At 35.8% G+C, this 26,355-nt stretch overlaps 1 pseudogene; it reads left to right on the top strand.

Annotated features, from left to right (window-relative positions):
• Positions 1-21,403: 21,403 nt before the first annotated feature.
• Positions 21,404-23,015, top strand: LOC120216487 (annotated as a pseudogene).
• Positions 23,016-26,355: the final 3,340 nt, after the last annotated feature.

Genomic DNA, 26,355 nt, shown 5'->3' with positions numbered 1-26,355 from the left:
CATTATCATTATCTTGGGACCTGAAAGAGAAATGAAATTTGTATGCGTGAGAGGAAAATATCCCACATAGAATTATCGGAAATTAAATTCCAAATATAATGAAATGAAGTACTGAATAAAAGAAAATTGAGTTAAAAAAAAAGTACTGAATGAAAGAAAATTGAGTTCAAAAGAAATGAAATAAGAAAAATGTTTGCCATGAAAGAAACTGCATCTTTTATTGAATTTAAAAAAAAACATTTATTCACCCTTATAAAAGATCACCTATTTCCCTTGTTGTAGGAGAATAGGGATAGTTTGAGTATTACTCAGAAAGAAATTTGAAAACCAAAGGCAATTTTTCAGCCGTCCAATTGCTAAGCACTGACCCAAGTGGCAAATGGCGGATTCCTGTCCTATCCGTATTTTCGGCATTTTCTGTGGTTATAGCGTTAATACTTCAATCTTTCAAAACAGCCTCCAAATCTGGTGAGGTGGTCCCAAACTCATAACCAAAGGATTTAAATGTTTCATAAAGAAGTGGAAAAACCATGAGTTCCCATTGAAAATCTTTCTCGTTCAATCTGGTCAACCTTCTGTCTCAGCCTTTTTGGATTTCCTTCCTCTTCTATTGTTGACTGGGCTAAAAACTAAGCCCAAACTGGTCTAACTTTGTTATAAGAAGGACAGGGTTGATCATTCCTTGCAACAAATTCCCAAATCCTCTTCCTATCTTGGCACCTCTTCCCAAGGTCTGCTAAATCTCCATTTTACTGCATTCGGAGAGTCGCGGTTTGGAAATCATTCCTCCTTCAGCCACAAATGTGGCATTCACAAATTCTAAGGAGCGGAACGAACATTCTCTCGCTTCATCATTTATTTCTATGTATGGGGCGTCAGTAGTTACACTCACCACAATATCTTTTTCGGCATTAATAATTACAAGAGCCCTGTCAATGACAAACTTGACTTTCTAGTGCAGCGTAGATGGTACTGCTCCAACTTCATGGATCCAGGGCCTTCCCAAAAGGCAGTTATAGGAAGGCATGATGTTCATTATCAAAAATTAAATACTGTAAGTAGTAGGTCCAATGGTTAATGACACCTCAATCTTGCTAATTACCTACCTCTTGGTCTCGTCAAATGCTCGGACCACACTCTGGCATGTTCTCATGTGAGAAGTATCTATTGGAAACCTTTTCAACGTAACCAAAGGCATCATATTAAGGGCTGAACCATTTTCAATTAACACACTCGATAAGGCGTGCCCCTTACAATGAGTGGTGATGTGTAATGTCTTAGCTCGACCTCTTCCACCAGACAGAATCTCATCATCAGCTTGAATATTGTTAACCAGTCGATCCATTTTGATGACCGATATGTCTTGTGGCACAAACGCCTGATTTAGGACCTTTAAAAGTGCTTCCTTATATGCTTCTGAACTTAGCAGCAGTGTTAACATTGAAATACGTGTCGGCAGGCTATGTAATTGGTCTACGATGTTGTACTCGTTGTGCTTTAAAAATTTCAGAAACTCTATAGCTTCTTCCTCCTTTATTGGCTCGTTTATTGTCAGCACATCCTCTTTGAAGGGTTCAAGTGGTCTCTGGGAGCCTTAGCCTCTTGGGAGTAGTGTTTCCCCATGGTATACCCCACTTTGTTGTCATCTTCCTTCGGGGTGCTTACTTGGCATTCATACTTCTAAGGCACTTGCTTGTTGTCCTTGTAGAAAAATGGTCGAGGTGTTGTGATCACTACTTTTGCTTATGTTTTCTCTGCTATCACTTTAGGGGTAATTACCAAAGGACGTCCCTTCCATATACACTTTTAGATGACTCTCCATTCGTACAAACATCTACTTCTAGAGAGTCTTAGATTTCGTTATAGAATTCCAGCTCCTTCCTATTCATCAAGAGCTGGATCAAGTCATTAAACTTCGGGCAATCTTGCACCTCATGCCCTTCTTCATTGTGGTAACAACACTGGTTACCATCTTCATTCCTTGATGTATCAAAATGTGGTACAAGAAACCCTACTTTTACCATTTGCCTCAATACCTAAGCCAAAAGAGACTTTATTTCAGAAACACCAGTTTGAACTTTCTTGTCTTTATCTGTAGTGACTGCATTAATCCCAGTCTCTTGATGATTAGGCAAATAATTTTGTGCAATATTTCGTGCTCCTAAGTCGAAGTAGATCCAATTCTTATTACGTATTCTTTGCACGATCCTCTTGAACACGATGCGATTTTCAATAGTGTGCCCCGATAAACCACCATGATATTGCAGTGAGTGTTCTCATCATACCATCTGGGCTATAGGGGCTTTATAGGTTCCACCGGGTATGGTGACACTACATGAGTGTCAAAGAGTTGTTGATATAATTCCTTGTACGTCATGGGAATATGATCGAAATGCTCATTTTCTCTTTCTTTCCTAGGTTCCCTCAAATTTTGACTAGAAGCACCTAACGGTACAACTGTAGTTATTTTTAAGTTAAAGATTATAACCCCTTTATTGGCGTTGTAGGTATTAATGTTATTAATCTCTCCATCTCTCTTCTTCATAGGAGGTTTCTTTCTTGATTCCCCTCCCTCGATCTTGCCTTGTTTTATGGCCACTTTGATCATCTCCCATGCTATAACTAAATCAGAGAAAATTCCTGATGTGATTGCAACCAGGTGCCCGAAGTAAGGAGTCTTCAGGGTTTGCACGAAGAGTTTCCTGGTTTCCTTCTCATCCAAGGGTGGATGAACTTGCACAGCTAAATCGCTCAATCTATATGCATATTGTCTAAAAATTTCGTTATGTTTTTTCTCCATGCTTTGTAGCATAACTCGATCTTGTCTGATATCATTTATATGTTTGTATTATTCCAAGAATGACTTGGCTAGATCTTTCCAGCTCTTGATATGACATCGATTCAGCTGATTGTACCACCAGATGTCTGAACCAGACAGACTCTCCTGGAAGCAATGAATCAGGAGTTGATCATTTCCTACATATTTTGTCATCTTCTGACAGAACATGGTAATGTGAGCTGAAGTGCAATTGTTCTTATCAAATTTCTCAAATTCGGGGACTTTGAATTTTGGTGGGAGCACCAAATTCGGGACTAAGCTCAGTTCTAGAGCATCGACTCCATAATAATCATGGTCCCTATTAACCACCTTCATTTGGTTTTCTAGGAGTTTGATCATTTCTTCCATTTTCCTTACATTGTCTTCCTAATCAAAATCCAGTATATGGTAATCATCCAGATTATTCTCAGAGTTGGATACAGAAGTCTGTACCTTTACAGCATATGAGGCTTTTGCTTTTGCAGCGGACGAGTCCCCTTGTAGTCCTGGTAAGATTCCAGGTGAGATAACCACCTACGGGGTAGGTGGCATAGCTACCCCTTCAGATGACCCTACCCTAGGTGCGCTTGTCTGATTCAAGCTATATAGCTTGGCAATAATTTGATCAACCAATGACTCTTGGATTTTAGTGATCGTTTCCAGAGTACTTTGATTATTTTGGCTTATCTTTTCTATAACATCCAAATTACGGGTTAGTGATTAAATTGTAAAATTTCAGATTTTGGTGATTAAAGCAGAATAGTTAAATAATTTAATGATTTATTTGAGGATATTTCCTGAAAGTTGTTAGTAATTATCCAAAGAATTAAAGGGCAAAATGGTCAATTGATAAGGAAATATATTTTCTCCTTTAATATAAGATAAAACGTGGGGAGAGTAAAATGAAAACATTTCTTCTTCTTCTTCCTTTCTTCTTCTCCAACCGTGGAAGCTAGGCAAAGGTGAGTTTTCTATTTTGTTGATTATTTGTTCAATTTATCTTATAATCAAAAGATGAAGAAGTTATAAAAGATTACAGAAAATAAGTTTTTAAGAGAATTTCTGTAAAAGAGTTGATAAGTTGAATTTGAAGTTAAATTCGACTTGTCATCAGCTTAATTAAGAGATATGAATTGATAGAATTGAAATTAGAACATATTGAAAATTTCGGTATGATTATTGATTCCTTATGAAAGATGGGATTTTGAGGTTTAAGATGAAATAAATGGATATAAATTAGTTTAAGTATGTATATTTGAGTTAAGAATAGAAAAGGGAATAAAACATGAAGAATTTAAGTTGATATAGTGAATTTTCGTGCATGAACAATGATTTTCTAGGCTTGAACAAAAATTCCAGATTACGCAGGGGGTACAAATTTCCCCCCTAAATAAAAAAATATGGAATTTTGGGCTTAAGTTATTAATATCAAGTTTAAGGTTTAGGCTTCTGTTAATTATTTTGAAATGTTAAATTTATGTAGTTATTAAGCCTAAACAAGTTCTGGAATAATCAAAGGATTAGGATTGAATCAAAACAAGGCTAAGGTGAGTGCAATTTAAATTGTACTTATGTGATTGATCAAGCATTGGCTTGCGATGAGCCAATGATGGAGTTACTATGGTAATAAGTAACTTATAAAATGTTATGTGATTACTATGTGTGCATTAGTACATAGAAATGGATGTATGTTATTATATGTTACTTGATATGACATGCAATGTTACATGAACAAATGAGAAATGATAAAAGCCATATGGAATAACCTATGTGAATAAATGCATTTGTGATACGTGTTATATGATATTAGATATATGTATACACATACATGTGGTATGTGATAGAAGAGAATGAACATGTGATTATAAGATCAATGATTACACGTAAATGTGATATGTGACTGAAAAGAAAATATATGTGTTTATAGAGAAATTATATGATTAAGTAATGTAAACTGTTATAAATGATAATGGTCATGTTATGTGATATGAGAGCTAGGGGTATAGTTGGCATGCCAAGGGCGAGGGTTTACCTATGTTCTTCGGGATATATGGACTGTTTACTTATGTTCTTCGGGACATATGGACTGTTTACCTATGTTCTTCAGGACATATGGACTGATTACCTAGGTTCTTCGTAATCTATGGACTGGTCCTTCGGAACATTTATACGAGCTGTGGTGACAACATAGTGGTGCACAACCTCAATGTACTCACATACCTTAAGTTCTCAAAAGTATACATGGGCTAATACATAGACTTTAAAGAGAGTAAATAAATCAATTGATATGATACAATGTGTGTTCTGTTGTGAAATGATATATGTGTTCCATAATGTGTATATGAATGTTTAGTATATGTTTATATGTTAAAAGGAATTAGTGACATGTGTACATGGATTAATAAGAGATAATAAAAAATACACTATATGTGATATGTACATTTGGTAATATGAAATATGTTATAGAAATTACACGATGATATGTTTATTCATTGGTATAGTGATATTTGTGTTATATGATGAATATATGGCAAGTAAAAGTGATTAATGATAATATTTGCAGATGTATGTCGTTTGTTTATATGAAATGGTATATGGTTATATTATATGTTTTATATGCCTCACTAAGTCATCGACTTAGCGTGTGATTGTTTCACACGTAGGTTTGGAAAGCGAAAAAAGTAAAGAGGAACGAGACAGGTCAGTTCTCCTTACCGAAGATCAGATCAGAAATGTAGATCAAATTACATGTATTTTTGTTAGAAAGAATTTAGTTGGCATGTAATAAAAAGGATTTGTATTAGATACGCTCTGATCGAGTTTTGGAAATGTTTTAAACATATATATGTAAATGGTAAATGTATAATGATGAAATCTTGGAATTTTATGAATTTATACGTATTTTGCGGAAGTACTGTAGCAGTACTATAGTATGGTATCGGTTCCCTGTAGCAGGGGAATCGGTTCCTCTCTAACATTCTGGAAAAATTTTAACATTTGTGTACTGTTCACGGTAATGTTCATATTGTTCACGGTACTGTTCATTGTTCATATTGTATTTTACTGTTCATAAAAGGTATATTTTCTTAAATTGGTTATAACAAACATGATTCAACAATATATTATCGTATTTTCTTAAAAAGAGTTCAAATGTTCTATTATTTTGCAAGAATAAAGGTTTTGAAATGTCAATGTGACATCTCGGGCTCGTATCCGGGTCGGATACGGGTTGGGGTGTTATATTTTCTTTTAACTCCTTTTGCAACCTCAACATATTCTCTTCGAGTTAAGCAATTTTGGTTTCCATTTGTCTTTTCTTTGTGCGGGTGTTGTAAGGATGATGTGTATCCAAGAAATGTGGAGGTATACCCGGTGTTTGTTCCCTAGACATTTTCTGTTAGTTAATGTGAATGTAAAAACATGGAAAATAAAAAATGAAATGCAAGGTATGAAAATAATGCATGATGCATGAAAATTAGAGGCATTGATTCAGAAATGTGTATGTTATTATAAATAATTTTTATTGAGACAAAATTGTTTTATTTTTTAAGAGACAAAAATATCTTAAAGGTATATTCTGATTAAGTCCTCTAAACCCTGAATAACTTATAACAGGTCGAAAAGTCTTATTCCTTCATCTATCACTGGTTGAATACCTTTTTGGACCACTCCGGCTTCCCTTGCTAAAACGTGCAAGTGACGAGCTGCTTTTTGTACCTGCTCTAAGAAATCTTGGATTACCGCATCTCTAGCTTTCACCCTTTGATGGGCCTATTCCCAATGAAAACGCCATTGAAATCCTCCATCAAAAGAAACTATTTGAAACTCACTTGCTTGTTTCTTGAACCCGTCCACAATGGCCTCCAGCTCAGCTATAGTTTTGCCATCACGCTCTTGTTGTTTCTAAAGAGACTTCTCTAAATTAGTTACCTGGATCTTCAAACGCTTCTTCTGGTGCTGGTTGTCTAACAAACGTCTCTGAGAAGTCTTTAGCTGTTCTTTCAAGGTCTCTCTTTTATCCTGCCCTTCAAACTTCCTTTTCAGGCTGCTAGCTTCACTTTTCCAGTACTCAAACGACCTTTTCAGATTGGAATTGCTCTGGACTTGTTCTTGATATCCTTTTCTCAAATCCTCAAGCTCAAAACAAATTTTTTTTTGTCCCTCTCTAACTTGTCTGCTCGATCCTTCTAGGTATCAGCATCTAACTTCCATTGGAATCTTTCAGCCTCGAGTTCCCTTATACTTTGTTTCAGCTCATGCTTTTCGGCTTCAAATTCTTTCCTTGCTATCCCTAGCTCGGAGGGAACAGGCTTAAGACGTTCTTCCATTTTTTGAGTGTCTTTATGATCTGGCACGGGGATTATGTCATTTTTCCTCAACCTCCACCATTCCAAATAGTCTGGAGTAAGCATGTCTTTAGCGGCCACAACATCCATACGGAACATTTTCTTCTATGACTCAGTTACTTCTTTGACCTTTTTCTTGTAGTTGTCCCCATGATATGCAAATTCCGATCCAGATATTCCATGTCTTATTGGGACAAACTGGAGTGCCCCATACTGTCGAAGTGCCAAAAGTGGAGAGCATCTGACTCCTCCCCATAATCCAAATAATGTCATAGTTTCCGAGTCTCCACATCGAAAAAGAAGGTCACTATGGGTTAACCATGGGGCTCTCCAGACAATATCCCTATCCTGAATGTGCATGAATACCTTCATCCATTTTTCTTTTGGGACACCTTCCTGCCATTTCAGGGTGGGGAATTCCCCCAAAGGAGAATAATTGGTGTTGAATCGGCGGTAATAAATCTCATTAGTCTTCCAAAAGTGACCATGGATCCAAACTTGGAGAAGCTATGCACACCCTATAAATCTTCATTCGCTAGTCTTTCTGCAATGGTTGAGGGAGCGAAAAGTTTCAGCTAAAATTATCGGTGCTAGATTTACTCATTTCAGGAGCTATTCAAATAGTTCCACCGCAGCCGCCTCAATGTATCCCAAAGTCTTTGGGAAGATAACCAAACCATAAATGCCTAGCACGAAAAGGTACATTGCCTTCCATTCATCGGGGTGATTCTTCATTAGTTGCTTGATATGGGTCCAAGCAATTTCTTCCCTGCTACATTTATGTTGAATCCGGCCAGTTACCCATTTCTCATCTACCCCAGCCACTTTTTCCAACCCATTCTTGAAAGGTTGACTTTTGATGTGCTTAATGTAAACCCGATCCATTCTGATTCCTCGCAATATAGTAAAGTGGTGTATTCTTTGATAGTGGGTACCATGTCTTCTTGGTTAAATGTGAAACAGTTGTACCCCGGATTCCAGAATTGTACTAGGGCTCGAATTAGGGGCTTATTTGTCTTGACATAGAGTAGAAGTGCAATATCACCATACCTTTGGCAGAACCTCATTTTCTGGTCATTTTTCCAGCTATCACAAATGCTCCATAGTTCTTGAACATCATTCTGCTTTAGGCTTACATAAGCATAGCCAACCAGATCTGACACATAGTTTCTTTGCAGACTGTCTCCCTTTCCTTTTTGAGTCTTTTCGGACCATAGTCGTACCTCGACGTTTTTCACCTCTTGCATTACAACCCCTTTGTCCATTAATGCAGATTATTTTTATGTAACAAACATTTTTTGTGGATCAATTACCTCTTTTTATGATGCAAATGATAAAAAAAAACATGAAAGAAAAATCAGTTAGTAAGATAGAAATAATATAATAATAAAAGTTAAAAAAATGATAAATTGTATGTTTTGAACAGGAAGTAAAACATCCTAGGTTTTGAAATGAAGTTTCGGGGTGGGCTTTAATTCCCTGTAGTCTCCCGGTTTAGGCTATAAAGAAGGTACCCGAGTTCTTCTTACTGGTGCCCCTTTGGGCTTGTCAGACCCTCAGTCCTAAGCCCATTACAAGCTTATGTGGACCAAGTTAAACTCGAGAGGATACATTCCCTTCTGTCTATACGGAGAATAAATTCACACGAAGACATAAGGTATATAAATCCCGAAGGTACTTGCTAGGCCTATACGAAGAATAAATTCCCACGAAGACGTCGTTTTCACCTCCACTTAAGAAAAGGTTTGGAGCTCGGGTATATAGCCTGAGATAAAAATGTTTAATAATCTGAAACCATTAAAAAATGTCAGTACAACTATTTATTTGAAAAAAATAATCAAAGGTAAGTAATAAGGATAAAAAAAATTAGCTTAAAATTTAAACTTACAATTCTCACCTAAGAAGACAACCGGAAATTAACATTAGCCTGACTCATTTACATGTCCCTAGTAGAGTCGCCAAGTTATCGCAATCGTCTTTCGGGTTAGCCCGAAATTGGGCTTCGACTTAGATAAACGTGTTAGAGCATTCACCGATTATTTATTTTTTTTTAAAAAAAAGTTTAGGTTGATCGGACACCTCGGTTTATTTCTCTTACATGATATGTGTCTTACCAAAAATATGTGGTATGTGATAGAAGAGAATGAACATGTGATTATAAGATCAATGATTACACGTAAATGTGATATGTGACTGAAAAGAAAATATATGTGTTTATAAGAGAAATTATATGATTAAGTAATGTAAACTGTTATAAATGATAATGGTCATGTTATGTGATATGAGAGCTAGGGGTATAGTTGGCATGCCAAGGGCGAGGGTTTACCTATGTTCTTCGGGATATATGGACTGTTTACTTATGTTCTTCGGGACATATGGACTGTTTACCTATGTTCTTCAGGACATATGGACTGATTACCTAGGTTCTTCGTAATCTATGGACTGGTCCTTCGGAACATTTATACGAGCTGTGGTGACAACATAGTGGTGCACAACCTCAATGTACTCACATACCTTAAGTTCTCAAAAGTATACATGGGCTAATACATAGACTTTAAAGAGAGTAAATAAATCAATTGATATGATACAATGTGTGTTCTGTTGTGAAATGATATATGTGTTCCATAATGTGTATATGAATGTTTAGTATATGTTTATATGTTAAAAGGAATTAGTGACATGTGTACATGGATTAATAAGAGATAATAAAAAAATACACTATATGTGATATGTACATTTGGTAATATGAAATATGTTATAGAAATTACACGATGATATGTTTATTCATTGGTATAGTGATATTTGTGTTATATGATGAATATATGGCAAGTAAAAGTGATTAATGATAATATTTGCAGATGTATGTCGTTTGTTTATATGAAATGGTATATGGTTATATTATATGTTTTATATGCCTCACTAAGTCATCGACTTAGCGTGTGATTGTTTCACACGTAGGTTTGGAAAGCAAAAAAAGTAAAGAGGAACGAGACAGGTCAGTTCTCCTTACCGAAGATCAGATCAGAAATGTAGATCAAATTACATGTATTTTTGTTAGAAAGAATTTAGTTGGCATGTAATAAAAAGGATTTGTATTAGATACGCTCTGATCGAGTTTTGGAAATGTTTTAAACATATATATGTAAATGGTAAATGTATAATGATGAAATCTTGGAATTTTATGAATTTATACGTATTTTGCGGAAGTACTGTAGCAGTACTATAGTATGGTATCGGTTCCCTGTAGCAGGGGAATCGGTTCCTCTCTAACATTCTGGAAAAATTTTAACATTTGTGTACTGTTCACGGTAATGTTCATATTGTTCACGGTACTGTTCATTGTTCATATTGTATTTTACTGTTCATAAAAGGTATATTTTCTTAAATTGGTTATAACAAACATGATTCAACAATATATTATCGTATTTTCTTAAAAAGAGTTCAAATGTTCTATTATTTTGCAAGAATAAAGGTTTTGAAATGTCAATGTGACATCTCGGGCTCGTATCCGGGTCGGATACGGGTTGGGGTGTTATATTTTCTTTTAACTCCTTTTGCAACCTCAACATATTCTCTTCGAGTTAAGCAATTTTGGTTTCCATTTGTCTTTTCTTTGTGCGGGTGTTGTAAGGATGATGTGTATCCAAGAAATGTGGAGGTATACCCGGTGTTTGTTCCCTAGACATTTTCTGTTAGTTAATGTGAATGTAAAAACATGGAAAATAAAAAATGAAATGCAAGGTATGAAAATAATGCATGATGCATGAAAATTAGAGGCATTGATTCAGAAATGTGTATGTTATTATAAATAATTTTTATTGAGACAAAATTGTTTTATTTTTTAAGAGACAAAAAATATCTTAAAGGTATATTCTGATTAAGTCCTCTAAACCCTGAATAACTTCTAACAGGTCGACAAGTCTTATTCCTTCATCTATCACTGGTTGAATACCTTTTTGGATCACTCCGGCTTCCCTTGCTAAAACGTGCAAGTGACGAGCTGCTTTTTGTACCTGCTCTAAGAAATCTTGGATTACCGCATCTCTAGCTTTCACCCTTTGATGGGCCTATTCCCAATGAAAACGCCATTGAAATCCTCCATCAAAAGAAACTATTTGAAACTCACTTGCTTGTTTCTTGAACCCGTCCACAATGGCCTCCAGCTCAGCTATAGTTTTGCCATCACGCTCTTGTTGTTTCTAAAGAGACTTCTCTAAATTAGTTACCTGGATCTTCAAACGCTTCTTCTGGTGCTGGTTGTCTAACAAACGTCTCTGAGAAGTCTTTAGCTGTTCTTTCAAGGTCTCTCTTTTATCCTGCCCTTCAAACTTCCTTTTCAGGCTGCTAGCTTCACTTTTCCAGTACTCAAACGACCTTTTCAGATTGGAATTGCTCTGGACTTGTTCTTGATATCCTTTTCTCAAATCCTCAAGCTCAAAACAAATTTTTTTTTTGTCCCTCTCTAACTTGTCTGCTCGATCCTTCTAGGTATCAGCATCTAACTTCCATTGGAATCTTTCAGCCTCGAGTTCCCTTATACTTTGTTTCAGCTCATGCTTTTCGGCTTCAAATTCTTTCCTTGCTATCCCTAGCTCGGAGGGAACAGGCTTAAGACGTTCTTCCATTTTTTGAGTGTCTTTATGATCTGGCACGGGGATTATGTCATTTTTCCTCAACCTCCACCATTCCAAATAGTCTGGAGTAAGCATGTCTTTAGCGGCCACAACATCCATACGGAACATTTTCTTCTATGACTCAGTTACTTCTTTGACCTTTTTCTTGTAGTTGTCCCCATGATATGCAAATTCCGATCCAGATATTCCATGTCTTATTGGGACAAACTGGAGTGCCCCATACTGTCGAAGTGCCAAAAGTGGAGAGCATCTGACTCCTCCCCATAATCCAAATAATGTCATAGTTTCCGAGTCTCCACATCGAAAAAGAATGTCACTATGGGTTAACCATGGGGCTCTCCAGACAATATCCCTATCCTGAATGTGCATGAATACCTTCATCCATTTTTCTTTTGGGACACCTTCCTGCCATTTCAGGGTGGGGAATTCCCCCAAAGGAGAATAATTGGTGTTGAATCGGCGGTAATAAATCTCATTAGTCTTCCAAAAGTGACCATGGATCCAAACTTGGAGAAGCTATGCACACCCTAAATCTTCATTCGCTAGTCTTTCTGCAATGGTTGAGGGAGCGAAAAGTTTCAGCTAAAATTATCGGTGCTAGATTTACTCATTTCAGGAGCTATTCAAATAGTTCCACCGCAGCCGCCTCAATGTATCCCAAAGTCTTTGGGAAGATAACCAAACCATAAATGCCTAGCACGAAAAGGTACATTGCCTTCCATTCATCGGGGTGATTCTTCATTAGTTGCTTGATATGGGTCCAAGCAATTTCTTCCCTGCTACATTTATGTTGAATCCGGCCAGTTACCCATTTCTCATCTACCCCAGCCACTTTTTCCAACCCATTCTTGAAAGGTTGACTTTTGATGTGCTTAATGTAAACCCGATCCATTCTGATTCCTCGCAATATAGTAAAGTGGTGTATTCTTTGATAGTGGGTACCATGTCTTCTTGGTTAAATGTGAAACAGTTGTACCCCGGATTCCAGAATTGTACTAGGGCTCGAATTAGGGGCTTATTTGTCTTGACATAGAGTAGAAGTGCAATATCACCATACCTTTGGCAGAACCTCATTTTCTGGTCATTTTTCCAGCTATCACAAATGCTCCATAGTTCTTGAACATCATTCTGCTTTAGGCTTACATAAGCATAGCCAACCAGATCTGACACATAGTTTCTTTGCAGACTGTCTCCCTTTCCTTTTTGAGTCTTTTCGGACCATAGTCGTACCTCGACGTTTTTCACCTCTTGCATTACAACCCCTTTGTCCATTAATGCAGATTATTTTTATGTAACAAACATTTTTTGTGGATCAATTACCTCTTTTTATGATGCAAATGATAAAAAAAAACATGAAAGAAAAATCAGTTAGTAAGATAGAAATAATATAATAATAAAAGTTAAAAAAATGATAAATTGTATGTTTTGAACAGGAAGTAAAACATCCTAGGTTTTGAAATGAAGTTTCGGGGTGGGCTTTAATTCCCTGTAGTCTCCCGGTTTAGGCTATAAAGAAGGTACCCGAGTTCTTCTTACTGGTGCCCCTTTGGGCTTGTCAGACCCTCAGTCCTAAGCCCATTACAAGCTTATGTGGACCAAGTTAAACTCGAGAGGATACATTCCCTTCTGTCTATACGGAGAATAAATTCACACGAAGACATAAGGTATATAAATCCCGAAGGTACTTGCTAGGCCTATACGAAGAATAAATTCCCACGAAGACGTCGTTTTCACCTCCACTTAAGAAAAGGTTTGGAGCTCGGGTATATAGCCTGAGATAAAAATGTTTAATAATCTGAAACCATTAAAAAATGTCAGTACAACTATTTATTTGAAAAAATAATCAAAGGTAAGTAATAAGGATAAAAAAAATTAGCTTAAAATTTAAACTTACAATTCTCACCTAAGAAGACAACCGGAAATTAACATTAGCCTGACTCATTTACATGTCCCTAGTAGAGTCGCCAAGTTATCGCAATCGTCTTTCGGGTTAGCCCGAAATTGGGCTTCGACTTAGATAAACGTGTTAGAGCATTCACCGATTATTTATTTTTTTTTAAAAAAAAGTTTAGGTTGATCGGACACCTCGGTTTATTTCTCTTACATGATATGTGTCTTACCAAAAATATGTGGTATGTGATAGAAGAGAATGAACATGTGATTATAAGATCAATGATTACACGTAAATGTGATATGTGACTGAAAAGAAATATATGTGTTTATAAGAGAAATTATGATTAAGTAATGTAAACTGTTATAAATGATAATGGTCATGTTATGTGATATGAGAGCTAGGGGTATAGTTGGCATGCCAAGGGCGAGGGTTTACCTATGTTCTTCGGGATATATGGACTGTTTACTTATGTTCTTCGGGACATATGGACTGTTTACCTATGTTCTTCAGGACATATGGACTGATTACCTAGGTTCTTCGTAATCTATGGACTGGTCCTTCGGAACATTTATACGAGCTGTGGTGACAACATAGTGGTGCACAACCTCAATGTACTCACATACCTTAAGTTCTCAAAAGTATACATGGGCTAATACATAGACTTTAAAGAGAGTAAATAAATCAATTGATATGATACAATGTGTTCTGTTGTGAAATGATATATGTGTTCCATAATGTATATGAATGTTTAGTATATGTTTATATGTTAAAAGGAATTAGTGACATGTGTACATGGATTAATAGAGATAATAAAAATACACTATATGTGATATGTATGTTATTTGGTAATAAAATATGTTATAGAAATTACAGATGATATGATTATTCATTGGTATAGTGATATTTGTTTATATGATAAATATATGGCAAGTAAAAGTGATTAATGATAATATTTGCAGATGTATGTCGTTTGTTTATATGAAATGGTATATGGTTATATTATATGTTTTATATGCCTCACTAAGTCATCGACTTAGCGTGTGATTGTTTCACACGTAGGTTTGGAAAGCGAAAAAAAAAGTAAAGAGGAACGAGACAGGTCAGTTCTCCTTACCAAAGATCAGATCAGAAATGTAGATCAAATTACATGTATTTTTGTTAGAAAGAATTTAGTTGGCATGTAATAAAAAGGATTTGTATTAGATACGCTCTGATCGAGTTTTGGAAATGTTTTAAACATATATATGTAAATGGTAAATGTATAATGATGAAATCTTGGAATTTTATGAATTTATACGTATTTTGCGGAAGTACTGTAGCAGTACTATAGTATGGTATCGGTTCCCTGTAGCAGGGGAATCGGTTCCTCTCTAACATTCTGGAAAAATTTTAACATTCGTGTACTGTTCACGGTAATGTTCATATTGTTCACGGTACTGTTCATTGTTCATATTGTATTTTACTGTTCATAAAAGGTATATTTTCTTAAATTGGTTATAACAAACATGATTCAACAATATATTATCGTATACGTATTTTGCGGAAGTACTGTAGCAGTACTATAGTATGGTATCGGTTCCCTGTAGCAGGGGAATCGGTTCCTCTCTAATTCTGGAAAAATTTTAACATTCGTGTACTGTCACGGTAATGTTCATATTGTTCACGGTACTGTTCATTGTTCATATGTATTTTACTGTTCATAAAAGTATATTTTCTTAAATTGTTATAACAAACATGATTCAACAATATTATCGTATTTTCTTAAAAGAGTTCAAATGTTCTATTATTTTGCAAGAATAAAGGTTTTGAAATGTCAATGTGACATCTCGGGCTCGTATCCGGGTCGGATACGGGTTGGGTGTTATATTTTCTTTTAACTCCTTTGCAACCTCAACATATTCTCTTCGAGTTAAGCAATTTTGGTTTCCATTTGTCTTTTCTTTGTGCGGGTGTTGTAAGGATGATGTGTATCCAAGAAATGTGGAGGTATACCCGGTGTTTGTTCCCTAGACATTTCTGTTAGTTAATGTGAATGTAAAAACATGGAAAATAAAAAATGAAATGCAAGGTATGAAATAATGCATGATGCATGAAAATTAGAGGCATTGATTCAGAATGTGTATGTTATTATAAATAATTTTATTGAGACAAAATTGTTTTATTTTTAAGAGACAAAAATATCTTAAAGGTATATTCTGATTAAGTCCTCTAAACCCTGAATAACTTTAACAGGTCGACAAGTCTTATTCCTTCATCTATCACTGGTTGAATACCTTTTTGGACCACTCCGGCTTCCCTTGCTAAAACGTGCAAGTGACGAGCTGCTTTTTTGTACCTGCTCTAGAAATCTTGGATTACCGATCTCTAGCTTTCACCCTTTGATGGGCCTATTCCCAATGAAACGCCATGAAATCCTCCATCAAAAGAACTATTTGAAACTCACTTGCTTGTTTCTTGAACCCATCCACAATGGCCTCCAGCTCAGCTATAGTTTTGCCATCACGCTTGTTGTTTCTAAGAGATTCTCTAAATTAGTTACCTGGATCTTCAAACGCTTCTTCTGGTGCTGGTTGTCTAACAAACGTCTCTGAGAAGTCTTAGCTGTTCTTTCAAGGTCTCTTTTATCCTGCCCTTCAAACTTCCTTTTCAGGCTGCTAGCTTCACTTTTCCAGTACTCAAACGACCTTTTCAGATTGGAATTGCTCTGGACTTGTTCTTGATATCCTTTTCTCAAATCCTCAAGCTCAAAACAAATTTTTTTTTGTCCCTCTCTAACTTGTCTGCTCGATCCTTCTAGGTATCAGATCTAACTTCCATTGGAATCTTTCAGCCTCGAGTTCCCTTATACTTTGTCATAGTTTCCGAGTCTCCACATCGAAAAAGATTCACTTGGGTTAACCATGGGCTCTCCAGACAATATCCCTATCCTGAATGTGCATGAATACCTTCATCCATTTTTCTTTTGGGACCCTTCCTGCCATTTCAGGGTGGGGAATTCCCCAAAGGAGAATAATTGGTGTTGAATCGGCGGTAATAAATCTCATTAGTCTTCCAAAAGTGACCATGGATCCAAACTTGGAGAAGCTATGCACACCCTATAAATCTTCATTCGCTAGTCTTTCTGCAATGGTTGAGGGAGCGAAAAGTTTCAGCTAAAAATTATCGGTGCTAGATTTACTCATTTCAGGAGCTATTCAATAGTTCCACCGCAGCCGCCTCAATGTATCCCAAAGTCTTTGGGAAGATAAAACCATAAATGCCTAGCACGAAAAGGTACATTGCCTTCCATTCATCGGGTGATCTTCATTAGTTGCTTGATATGGGTCCAAGCAATTTCTTCCCTGCTACATTTATGTGAATCCGGCCAGTTACCCATTTCTCATCTACCCCAGCCACTTTTTCCAACCCATTCTTGAAAGGTTGACTTTTGATGTGCTTAATGTAAACCCGATCCATTCTGATTCTCGCAATATAGTAAAGTGGTGTATTCTTTGATAGTGGGTACCATGTCTTCTTGGTTAAATGTGAAACAGTTGTACCCCGGATTCCAGAATTGTACTAGGGCTCGAATTAGGGGCTTATTTGTCTTGACATAGAGTAGAAGTGCAATATCCATACCTTGGCAGAACCTCATTTTTGGTCATTTTTCCAGCTATCACAATGCTCCATTGTTCTTGAACATCATTCTGCTTTAGGCTTACATAAGCATAGCCAACCAGATCTGACAATAGTTTTTGCAGACTGTTCCCTTTCCTTTTTGAGTCTTTTCGGACCATAGTCGTACCTCGACGTTTTTCACCTCTTGCATTACAACCCCTTTGTCCATTAATGCAGATTTTTTTATGTAACAAACATTTTTTGTGGATCAATTACCTCTTTTTATGATGCAAATGATAAAAAAAACATGAAAGAAAAATCAGTTAGTAAGATAGAATAATATAATAATAAAGTTAAAAAAATGATAAATTGTAGTTTTGAACAGGAAGTAAAACATCCTAGGTTTTGAAATGAAGTTTCGGGGTGGGCTTTAATTCCTGTAGTCTCCGGTTAGGCTATAAAGAAGGTACCCGAGTCTTCTTGTGGTGCCCCTTTGGGCTTGTCAGACCCTCAGTCCTAAGCCATTACAAGCTTATGTGGACCAAGTTAAACTCGAGAGGATACATTCCCTTCTGTCTATACGGAGAATAAATTCACACGAAGACATAAGGTATATAAATCCCGAAGGTACTTGCTAGGCCTATACGAAGAATAAATTCCCACGAAGACGTCGCTTTCACCTCCACTTAAGAAAAGGTTTGGAGCTCGGGTATATAGCCTGAGATAAAAATGTTTAATAATCTGAAACCATTAAAAAATGTCAGTACAACTATTTATTTGAAAAAATAATCAAAGGTAAGTAATAAGGATAAAAAAATTAGCTTAAAATTTAAACTACATTCTCACTAAGAAGACAACCGGAAATTAACATTAGCCTGACTCATTTACATGTCCCTAGTAGAGTCGCCAAGTTATCGCAATCGTCTTTCGGGTTAGCCCGAAATTGGGCTTCGACTTAGATAAACGTGTTAGAGCATTCACCGATTATTTATTTTTTAAAAAAAAAAGTTTAGGTTGATCGGACACCTCGGTTTATTTCTCTTACATGATATGTGTCTTACCAAAAATATGTCGGGTTCATAAGTCAGTTACAGTCAAGGAAGGATTAGCACCCTTGTACTGCCCTTTCGGTACTAATTTAATTTCCAGTTGTCTTAATTACGAAAATTGAAAGTTAAATTAAAAGTAAAAATTCGATCCAAATTACTTACCTCCGATTGATTATAAAGTACCCCTAAAGGTAAAAAAGATGTTAGATTTTTAAAGTAAATACTGAGTTGATCAAAAGGAAAAAATAACAAAATTAAATTATAATACTTTGAATGAAACAAAGAGAAAAGAAATATATGCATATATGTGCTGAGAAATAAATAGAAATAAAATTAACATAATGGAATGCTAAAAATAAACGGAAATAGCTCATGATACGTGAAGAAATAAATTACACATATTAGAAACTTGAAGTGATGAAGAATACAATGCAAAAAAAAGTTAATTAAAAAAATACCAAATGCAAGATCAAGTACAAATGAAGACAAAAAAATCAGTTAAATAAAACTAAAAATAAAATAAATAATAAAAATAAATAAAATAAATGTAGGATCAAGAACTCAAAAATATAATAACTCTTTAAACATAATTAAATAGAAACATGAATTAAATAAAGAAAGGACCAAATTGAAAAATAAAGTAAAGTGAGTGGTGAATTTAAGAGAAAAATCGGAACTAAAATTAAATTTAAAGCACAAAATGGGTTTTAAAAATAACTCGGGGACTAGCTATGCAATTAGACCCTACCCGTGTGAAAACACACGGATCCTTAGGGGATTCGGTCGGGTTTTCAGGTCGGCTATAAAGCCCAACAATCATAAACAAATTTCATTTTTCTCTCCCCCTTCGAAACCGATCAAAGAAAGCTTCAAAATTTTCTCTGAAGTGTTATTCGTGTTCTTCATGACACGAAGAACATTCAACCGAAACCCAGAATCCAGCCATGCTCCACCTCGCCGACCACCGTGGATCGGCGTCGATCATCGTTCATCAGCGGTGAAACCAACTTCTTTTTACACCATTCGAAAGCTTTTTTATTTCTCTTTTCAAATATCCCCACCGTTTTTATAAAACAACCTCGAGGAGGGCTAGATCTAAGAAAGATCTTTCGCATGCCCCTCCTCCGATCATCAGTTTCTTTTTTCGTGTATTTTTCGAGTAAAAAAACCCCAAAATGAACCAGACACCAACATGCAAGTGCAAAGTCGAGAAAGGTAACAAACAATACCTTGTTTTTATTGTGTTTCTTTTCAAAATTTACAAGTCCTTTGCTTGAATTTCTAAACTTTTTTTTGCTTTGATTTTACAAGAATTTATATCCTAAGATATCCTTATTTTTCGTTCAGTTTAGTGTTTCATTAGGATAGAAATACATATATTTTTTTTTAAATCCTATGAAATCACGTTGGGTTGATTGTTGATTGTGCTGAGAAAATAGTTTCCTACTAGGGGATGACTTCTTCAAATCGGTCGAATTCTCTTTGCTTGGCAGTGGAGGGTTGTTGAAAACATTCTTAGGGTTTCACAAACCCTAGTTGATATGCAATATGGCCGTTTGATCGATGCTTGATCCCACAGCTGAGAATCGTGCGGTGCTTTTACTTAAATTGAAAACCCTAGTTCGCTGGGTCAGGCGAGCTTGGGTCGGGTTGGTCTGCTGAACTCTTGGTCGGATTAGTTTACTGGGTCAGGCCTGCCACCCGATTGGGCTCCTTCATGCCCTTATTGGACTTGAACTTGGACTCCCTGTTTGGACCAAATAACAAAAGGAAAGAAAATAAATAATAAATTACAATAACATAATAAATAATATATAACACTATGCTATAATATATAATATATAAATATTTTTAAAAACTATATAATATATATTTTCAAAATATTTTCAAAAACTATATATATATATATATATATTTAAAATATTGTCAAAAACTATATATTATATATATTTTCAAAAACTAAATATTATATATATATATATGTTTTCAAAATATTTTCAAAAACTATATATTATATATGTTTTCAAAATTTTATATATATTAGATAGTACCCCGGACGAAAATGAGTGACTACAATATTTTATTTTTTTAACTCTCTCTCTCTATATAATTTATAAGTCCCGATCAGTCTATATTTAAATACAGAAATATAAGGAATTCTTTAATGACATATATATATATATATATATATATATATATATATATATATATATATATATATATATATATATATATATATATAATTTATAAGTCCCGATCAGTCTATATTTAAATACAGAAATAAAAGGAATTCTTTAATGACAGTGGACATGCATTGACATGGATGTGCAATAAACACCGAGAATGTTGATTTGGTATATCGTCCAATGTAGTTTCAACCTAAACAAGGTGTTATGCACTACTAATATAAACATTCGATTAAATGATAAACGGAATGAAAGTAGTTTCTACTTTCAGACAGATGAAGAAAAATCGAATACATCATATAAGGAAAATATTTTTCTTAAAATACATTTTTTACATATCAAAACCAGATTTTGGTGATACACAAATGGAAAACTAACTCTCCCTTCATCCTTCTACTCTGTTTTATTTTTATTTTCCATTCTCACATCGGCATCTCCTCGAACAGGTTCATTGCATTATGATAAAACAAAAGCACTTGGGTTTTTTCTTTAAGAAAAACTTTTCATTTGATTGATTTTAATTACTGAATAATTTTTCTTATATTTTAATTGCTTATATCAGCTTATTTCGCTTGTCTTCAAGGACACTAGGTTTATCTTGAATTATGATTTCTTTTTCTTTCTTTCAATTTTATACTTCAAAGATGAATAAAAGGCCTTTCTACTCCAAGTAGCTTTAACTCAATTCATAATTTTAAAGGTTATGGTAAGGTTGCTTAATTCATGTTTTAATGTTTGAAAAATTCAAATAAAAAGCATGTTTTATGTATAAATAATTTATGATTCAATATTATTATAATAAATATGTATAAAAACTTTTTAAATTTACCAACAAATAAACATCGACAATATTTTAAAAGTGAATGTGTAGTAGAAGCAATGATTCGACTGTTGAAAGTGAAGGAGAAATTGCTCGAAATTTGAACCCCAAGCAAAAAGTAACTGCAGGAGAGCTGCGTTTACACAAAGGTTAAGCTCAGTTGAGTTCTTTTTCTTGTTTGTTGCTCCATATAATTTCCTTTATAAATTTGCTTGTTTTTGCAGACATTGCAGAGCTGAACCTGCCTAAGTGTTGTACTATATCATTTCCTAATGAAAAATGATGATCTCATGAACTTTGAGGTTACAATTTCTCCTGGAGATGGAACTATTTGTAAGGAAGTGTTTGCTTCTCGTCTGTCTTTTATACGTATACATATACACACATTCACCTAATTGAGGCATATATTATGTATTTGGGATATGTTTGAGTGACTGGCTGTTGTTTCTTACAGAGGTGGAGCATTTAAGTTCTCCTTTCAGGTTTATTCGGTATACTCCCATGAGGCACCTAAAGTTAAGTGCATACCCTAGTATTATAATTCTAGGTCAATCATCTATTGAATTCTTCTCATTTGCTTTTGTTTTTAACAAACCCCCCATATTTGTCATCCCAATACTGACTATGAAGGAAATGTTTGCCTTAACATCTTACGTGAAGACTGGAAACCCGTGCTGAATATAAACACTATCATCTATGAATTATATCATCTTTTCACGGTCAGTTTTTCTCAAAGCTGTGAATAATTTTACGAATATTTCGCAATCATCTGATATTTGTGGAATTTTTTCTTTCTGTGTGTGTAGGAACAGAATTACGAGGATCTACCTCAATCATGAAGCTGCTGAAGTGTTGAGAAATGATCCCAAGGTGTTGGAGAATAATGTGAAAATGGCGATGTTGGGAACTATATGGGGAGGTTGATTTACACCCACGTTTAGATAGTTTTACCCCACGACAGCGGAAGCAGATTCAGAGGTTGAATCCGTCTTGTCATCTCTCTTCCTCCTCTGCAACAGGTATTTGCTCCCCCTTATGCTTACAACATAGGGGGCTGCTTACTTTCTTCGGGTGCATCGAAGGTGCATCGAAGAATATGACTTGTGATTCTTCACTTCTTTCTTCTCTTCATTTACACCCACGTTTACTAGATTCTTTCTTTTTTGGTAATGCACACATATTATTAACACTTTGAGTTTGTGTAATTTTAATTTATTTGCAAATTACCTGTTTGGTTGATTTTTGTAAAGTTTGGAATTGTTTCATGAAAGATCAACCAGCTGACATTTCCTGTATTTGTTTATGTTGATAGATTGGTTGCATTTACCGTGGGAATTAATATCAGAAATGTACCATTTGATCAATTACAGCGAGAATAATATGTTTAGATGCTGAGTTATAGCCAACATAACGATTGTTTTTTTTTTTTTGGCTTGTGCCAACAACGAATAGGAACATGTTAAGAGCATATCAACTGAGGCTCATGAGGGAGCTGTAGAAAGCAGTCAGCAGGTACCAGAAACGGCCAAGGATGAGTCGGTAGCCAGTTTCCAGGGAAGGCGCCAAGGACCGAGGGAGAGAAGATCACCCAATGGATTAACTGATTTTGCCTGCTTCTATAAATGGTCAAGTATAAATAACCCAAGGCATTGTACAGGAAAGAACAACTAAAAACTAAATGAATTTTGCTTCTCCATAATCTTTCGTCTTCCAATTCCTTCTCTCGAATTTCTCTGTTCTCACTAGCACACAACATTGTGCTTTTCTTGAGCTATGGTAAACAATACTTAGGCGGTGAAGCGTCAGTAGGACACTTCAACTCGCCACGAGCAGCTGTTGAGTTCTCTTCAAGCTCACGCCTAAAAGCAGAAACAAGTGACTGAAAAGAACTAAAGGACGCTTCAAGATGTAGTTTGTCAACTGACAGCAATATCGTCATAGTTGGGGCAGTTGTCAAAGGTCCACACTAATAGTGATGGAATGGGTTAAGTCATGAAAATCCGGTAAAGGCTAAGATTATGAAGGAGGTGGAAGATTCTTTTCCTTCTCCTCCAAATTATGTCTACGTTAAACTCCCCCCCCCCCCTTTTTTTTGTTTCTGCTGGATAGAAGACCACCAACCGAGTAACAATGGCTTCATTCCCAATGGATGGAATCGCCAAAAAGTGATTTGAGTGGATGCAACGACGTCGAATCGCCTGAAGGAAAACTAAACAAATTAGTGTAGACGACGACGATGGAAGTCTACCAGACGCAGTTTGAAGATATGGCGTTAAGGGCCATAAACTTGCACAAAGTTTTCTTTTGACCCAATGTTTCTTATCTGAGCTTAGGCTTGATATCAATAATGAGGTCTTGGCCATGTATGAGGTCATAATGTTGAACTATTTTCATGAAGCCAAAAACAGCGAGTCCCGGGCAATAACACCAACAGTTTCCATCCTTCCAATGGGTTTAAAAGCACCATCCAAGTTAATTTTAACATAATCGGGAGGGTAAAATTGCCATTTCGTTTGGCCTAGCAGCGGCGTCGTTCCGGGAGAAAAACGTGCAATCCTCACTCTTCCCAACGCTTGGTTCCTGGCCAACAAGAATTCTTGCTGCAGACCTGACATTTATAGCCAATATCCACGAGGGTTGCCATTTGTTTTCAGGCACTTTGGAATTCCTTTGTTCCAAAGATTCCAAAGAATAACAAGAAAGCAATCAAGGTCATCAATCTTCATGGTAGAGATTATCAAATCGAGCTAATCTAATGGAGATACAAGTTGATTAGACAAAAATACACCTTGTACTCCGGCACAAACAAACATTTCCTGAGCATATGCACAGTCTCTCAAGACTTGAACAACCGTTTCTTCTTCCATTCCACACATTGGACATATACCATCACTTATTTCGGCTTCACGTAAACGTTTACCTATCGGTAAGCCACCATGAGCCACTCGCCAAGCGAGGATCTTAATCTTGGGTAAAACCTGTAGTCTAGCGACTAATTTCCAAACTCTGGATGTGACCGTCATATAATGATATGGTCGTTGAAGCCACTAGTACCCCGAACAAACGAAAGAAATACTTGAGTCATGGTAAACTTAAATAGTCATAACCCCATTGGTTGAAGTGATGGGTGTTTTCAAAATCAATTCAGAGTCTATAGAATTGAAAATTTGGCGTACCTTCGACTCATTCCAAGAAGTTGTCCCTCCTACATGAAATTCCAAGACCGAGTTGTTGCATAGGAAGATAGGAATAGTCTCCCGAGAGAAAGAGACTAACTTTGATCCTCCCCAATGATCTTTTGTTATGTGAATATTACTCATCTTACTCTCCAGAACAATGTACTCGATACCCTTCCAAGCATAATAAATATTATTGCCCTTAGAGGCACTTAGTAAGTCACAATTTGGATAGTACTTTACTTTTCAGACTCGTGCAAACAAATAGTCAGGATGATGAATTAATCTCTATATTTGTTTACCAAGCATAACCTAATTAAAAGAGCGAAGATCCCTTAACCTAAGCCCCCTTGACTTTTTAGGGTATAAATCGTTAACCAGGCCACTAACGACCATCCACGCTTTGAGATATTATCTGTCCATCATCATTATACTTGAGATTTCATTAAGTGTTCAGGAACCAGATAACAAGACATCGCGTACTGAGTTTGAGGGCTTGAGCCACGAATTTTAGAAATACCTCCCTATCGCCATAGGATAACAACTGCTTTGTCCATCCAGTAACGCTTTCTTGAACCTTATCCTGCAGATATCCAAATATATGAGTTTTATTTTTCCCAATATATAATGGAAGACCCAAATAATGGCTTAAGGAATCAAAAGCTTATATACCTAAGATATTAACCATTTGTGTACTATGCTCTGATAAGGTTCGTGGGCTAAAGTACAAAACCGATTTAAGTCAAGTTCACAAGTTGACCGGAAGCGGTCGCGTAAACGATTAATATTTCTTTGATATGAGTAGCTTCACACATGGAGTTCTTCAGGAAGACCGGACTATAATCTGCAAAAAGGATATGAGAGACACGTGGACCTCGTTGAGAAGCATAACTCCTCGTAGAAAGATTCATTCCATTTTATCATATGTATTTTCAATATCTAATTTCATCGCATGACCTTTTTTTATCCAATTTTTTGTTGAATTCATGTAATGTAATATCTTATAAGCAACAAGAATATTGTTGATATGTCGTTTTTGGAGGAAAGCAACATGATTATCGCTAATATATAATTGCATGGAATCCTTTAACCAATTAACTAATACCTTGGATATAATCTTATATATCACATTACAGAGACTCATGGGTCTAATTTGTTTCATATGTGTAGGGGCCTCCATCTTGGGAATTAATAACAGAACCGTTTGTTTCACCAAAGACATATGCACCTCTCATCGTAAAAGCTGTAGACAGAGATTAACCATGTCCTCCCCTATCAGATTCCAATACAACCTAAAAAAGTTTACAGGAAGACCATCAGGTCCCGATGCCTTATGAGGGTTAATATTGTTAAATGCCACAATAACCTCCTCTGAGGTAAAAGGCCGATAGAGATAATCGTTTATGGTAGGGGCAATAACTTCTTCAATAGCATCCATAATTCGCTCTTGAGATGCATGATTAGATGATGAAAAGAGATCCTGAAAGTACTCAACAAGAGTCATTTGTATGTGTTGTAATCATGTCGTCCATACACCATCAGCATTAAATAAACCATTACTATGATTCTTCTTCCTACGTTGGTTAGAACGCGTATGAAAGAATCCCGTATTAAGATCCCCGAGCGAGCCATTGAACTCGAGTACGTTGACCTAATATTGCTCTTATTTAATAATCGCTTAAGTTCAGTCTTTAACTTCAAGTAACTTAACCATTTGACGATTACTAGGACGCGTAAATATCCCAGAGTTAATTCTTTTCCTCATAGCTTTTGTACGTGCCTTGTTAACTCTAGTTGAAAGATTTCAACTGATATTTATAGGCTGCTGAGGACTG

The sequence above is a fragment of the Hibiscus syriacus genome, unplaced genomic scaffold (assembly GCF_006381635.1).
Source record: "Hibiscus syriacus cultivar Baekdansim isolate YM2019G1 unplaced genomic scaffold, ASM638163v2 tig00110160_pilon, whole genome shotgun sequence".
NCBI classification, from domain to species: domain Eukaryota; kingdom Viridiplantae; phylum Streptophyta; class Magnoliopsida; order Malvales; family Malvaceae; genus Hibiscus; species Hibiscus syriacus.
The sequence above is the reverse complement of the archived record's forward strand: the minus strand, read 5'-3'. Positions and strand labels throughout refer to the sequence as shown.